This window comes from Helianthus annuus, chromosome 4 (genome assembly GCF_002127325.2).
Source record: "Helianthus annuus cultivar XRQ/B chromosome 4, HanXRQr2.0-SUNRISE, whole genome shotgun sequence".
Lineage (NCBI taxonomy): Eukaryota > Viridiplantae > Streptophyta > Magnoliopsida > Asterales > Asteraceae > Helianthus > Helianthus annuus.
This window is the reverse complement of record NC_035436.2, coordinates 162,629,542-162,634,011: the sequence shown is the minus strand read 5'-3', so window position 1 is coordinate 162,634,011 and position 4,470 is coordinate 162,629,542. Positions and strand designations below refer to the sequence as shown.

Below are 4,470 nucleotides of genomic sequence, written 5' to 3'. Positions count from 1 at the left end.
TGAAGCTTCCGGGATCGATTTTCTTTTGGGGGAGTTTGTTGAGTACGAGGGCAGAGCATTCTTCACCTAAGTTAACTAATTGCAATGTTTCAATTTTCCTTTTATGAGTAAGGAAGTCCCTCATGAACTTAGAGTATTTGGGCAATTGGGTTAGGACATCAATAAAAGGAATGTTGACATGCAATTGTTTTAGTAGACTTTCGAATTTTGCGAATTGCTCATTGGTCTTTTGACGGATTAACCTACCGGGGTACGGAACTCGAGGAGCCTTGGTAGGCTCTGGTGATGGAGAGGAACCCTTCTCTTGTAGGGGCGGCGGTATAGCCTCCTCGGTAGGCGGCGACCATTCCGTAGGACCCACGGTGTGGTTTCGCAATGTGATGAGGTGAACTTGCGCTTTTGGGTTTGTTTCGGTATTGCTTGGTAATGCGCCTTATGTTCTCTCGGAGAAATTTTGGGCTAGTTAACTTATTTGTTTTTCTATGTTTTGAATACTAGCTTGTTGATTTCTAAAATTTGATTCTAATTGTAGAAACCTCTCCGAGTTTTTCTTTTCAGTGTCGGAGATGAGGCGAGATATGGTATCTTCAAGCCTTTCTCGTCCACCTTGTTGTAGAGGGAAATTTTATGACTCATTTCTTGGTTGTTGAAAGTTTGTTCGTTGGTTTTGTTGGTTACTACTATTGCCGGGTTCTCTCCAACCAAGGTTAGGGTGATTTCGCCATCCTTGGTTGTAGGTGCCCGTTGGAGGACCTGACGGCCTAGGTCTATTATCAATGTAGCTTACCGACTCTTGTTGATCGTCTGTTTCCTTCATACAACTCCAATTTTCATGTGGCCCACCACACCCTTCACAAGCCATAACCGAGACTGTTTTTGTCATTTCCAATTTTTTTATTTTCGAAGAAAGGGCCTCAATTTGGGCTTGTAAAGAAGTGCTTTCATCAACCTTATGGGCGCCCGGGCAATAGATTTATTGCCTCGGGGAGTGTGCCACTGAAAATTGGTTTGAGCAATTTCCTCAATTTGATTATATATCTCATGCTGGCGGTGATTACCTAAAAGTCCCCGGAGCTAGAGTCAAGTGTCTGCCTTGTGTGTGGCAACAACCCATTATAGAAAGTGGATACTTGTTGCCATATCGCAAGGCCGTGATGTGGACACTTTCGCAATAGCTCCTTGAACCTTTCCCAAGTTTCATATAAGGAATCCCCGTCCTCTTGTGAATATGTATTAATTTCAGTCATTAATTTAGCCGTTTTAGCGGGAGGGAAATACTTATATAGAAATTTTTGGGCTAGTTCATCCCAGGTGTTTACCGATCCAGCTGGGAGGGCATTAAGCCAAGCTTTTGCTCAGTCTTTTAGTGAAAAAGGAAACATTCGGAGGCGGATGGCGTCATTTGAAGCTCCGTTGATCCGAAAAGTATCACATATTTCTAAGAAATTAGTAATATGTAGATGGGGATCCTCGTCCGCAAGCCCATGAAAGGTTGCGGAGTTTTGAAGCATCTCTATCAAATGCGGCCAAAGTTCAAAGTTATTGGCTTCAACATTCGGTGCGTTGATAGCGGCGCCGAGATTACCTACGGTGGGTCGTAGATAATCCATGAGGGTACGTTGGTCCGCCATTGGAAGTGGATTTCCCGAAACCTTTTCTTGGTTTTTGGCTTTTAGTCTTTTTCTGAGAAAGCGTTCGGGTTCTTCTAGAGGTTCTTTTATGTCCTTATTAGAACTGGAGCTCATACACTACGTAGGGGTGGCGTCTGGTTCCAAGTCCTGCGATTAAAACAGAAAAGAATGCTGGTCAGAAGGTTCACCACGGCCCCGTGCTCAGTGAACACGGCCCGTGGTCGGAGTTACAGTGATTGTTTTCCAGATCCCAGTTACTGGAGAGTTGGACACGGCCCCGTGTTGCACCGACACGGCCCCATGGTCAGCCTTCTGTAACTTGGAAAACTAAAAACTGCCAGTAACAACGCTGGGCACGGCCCGTGTCCGACCAGGCACGACCCGTGCTGAGCTCTGCAGAAGCTGAAAAACTAAGAAAATCCTAAAAAATTAAAAAGAAAAATAAGAACATGATTAGGCCGTTGATTCCTAACTTTCTTAAAATCCTTGTGTCCCCGGCAGCGGCGCCAAAAACTTGATGTGCATGAAGTGTGTTATATTTTAGATGTATATTTTAAACCCTTTTTACATTTTTAGCCAAGTTTTAAATTTATAAAACACGATATTTACTAACACTAAACACACATATGGGCAAATGCACCCATCGTGGACGTAGTATAGTGTTGGTAAGATACCGAGATCGTCCAAGGACACAAGAGCTTTTAGTACCGGTTTATCCTCAACGTCTAACCAAATCAAAATGTTAGAAAAAGATTTTTAAACTAAGAAAATAAAACTAACTAAATGCTGAAAAATAAAATAAAAATAAAAAACAGATAGACAAGATGAATCACTTGGATCCGACTCGTGTATTAGTATAACCTTTGATTATTTTCGCACTTTTGCACTTGTTTAAGAGATTATCTTAGTTATTGTAGTAGGCCCCTCTTTTGAAGGCGACGTTACCCTCAACCCAGTAGTTTGAGTCAGCAAGGATACAATCCTAAAGGGTCGGATTATTGAAAGATAATGAATTAAGTTATTAATGCAAATTATGGTAGGCCCCTCTTTTGGAGGTGACGTTACCCTCGACTAAGTAGTCTGAGTCAGCAGGGATACAGTCCTAAATCGCCGGGTTATTGTCACACCCCGATTTCCACGTGTCTCACCAGTGGGCCCGGTGGGGGATTACCGTGACGATGTTGGCAACAATATAGTCAAACCACACAATTATATAATGCACAGCGGAAGCATAAGATAAATATATAAATTTCAACCTCTGATTGTAATATCAAAATGTATTACAGGGGTTGGATATATCCACAGTGGATCGTAAATAGACATAAAGTATTGTTCCATCAGATACTGCAATCAAGCTTGCGAGGCTTATCCCGACGCTAGGGAGCTAATACCAGCCAATTACGTTTAGGTACCTGCACTTAATCTTTTTGGGGAAAATACGTCAGTTTACACTGGTAAATACATTCAACTGACACATTTGAAAATGTTTATTAAAATTGATTTGAATGCACAAGGCACAAACTCTTTTATAACTTGGGAAAATTCATAATGATCTTGTGAACGTTTTACATGTTCTTTTATGCGTTCAGTAGCCCGGGTCGTGCCGGGTTAAAGATTTATAGACACACCACGTTTGCGTAAAACCGTAGTATAAAAACCAACGGCTACGTCTTTTAATTTTTAATGTCGACACTTTATACCGGGTGTACGCCTACACCGGGATGTCGATGGTCGTGGCCATTTCGTAAAATGATGCCAAGGATATCCGGGACAACGGTCATTAAACCCCCCAAAGGCTTATAAGCAACAAAACTGTTTAAATGAGCCGATCATATTTAATCAATTAACCACCTAAGCGATGGAATTATATAATGCTCAATCAAGCGGTATTAATATACCGTAACCCAAGCCCATATAGGGAAATAAGTTAAAGTATTTACCTTTGCAAGTATATTCCTTAATTTAGATCAAGTCACCGATAGCTTTTACTGGGGCTCCTAATCTGGAACGAAGGTTTTAATTAACCTCTTAGAATCCTAACGGTCCTTATGTTAGCCGTAGCTTAAACCGGTTGATTCCGATATATAGATATGGTTAATTCGCACGAAAAGGCGAAAACCGAGAATGGAGTATGATTTGGACCCAACAAGTTCAGTGACTTGTTTTATATGGGTTTATAGTTCATACTCTGGATTTTGGGGTTCAAATAATATAATTTGACCCATATCGGCTATTGCACGAAAACTAGTTCCATGAGCCGTACCGTGTGCGCAAATAGGCGAAACGGTTAACCATAAGTGTCCTACGCTTATTTCCTAAGTCAATATGCCTTAAAAGTATTTTGGTATCAGTAGGATACCTTCCGTAATGCCCGTAACGAGTTTAAGTTTATATTATGCCCCGTAGGGGCTTTTCGGTCATTTTAAAGACTTTAAAAGGGCTTTTCGAGTTCTACAGGAAATCTGAGTTTCCCGAACAGCTTATAAAGCTTAAAATACTTTATTTATTATTTAAAACCAGTGGCAATTGGAATCGGGTCAAAAGACCTTGTAGAACTCCCGTTTTGGCCAAAAAGGGCGTATTCGGTATTTACCGAACCGTAGCCATAACCGCAGGTTATGAGCAAGGTAAAAATTATTAAAAATCTTTAAAATTCCCAAAATATTATTTTACCACAGTGGGTAAAAGTTTTGGTGACGAAAACTTGGGTTAGATGGGTGTTATGCTAATTGCGCCGTTAATTACAAAACTTTCTTAAAAGTGCGCCTTTTAGCATAACTCTCATTCTAGACCTCCGATTGACGTGAAACTTTAAGGACATTCTTATAATTTAACAAGC

General features: G+C 40.9%; 1 non-coding gene across 1 annotated transcript; it reads left to right on the top strand.

The window, feature by feature from the left end:
- Positions 1 to 1,146: 1,146 nt before the first annotated feature.
- On the top strand, positions 1,147 to 1,253 carry LOC118491969. Its single transcript, XR_004892414.1, has one exon. It is a non-coding gene; the product is annotated as a small nucleolar RNA R71 (small nucleolar RNA).
- Positions 1,254 to 4,470: the final 3,217 nt, after the last annotated feature.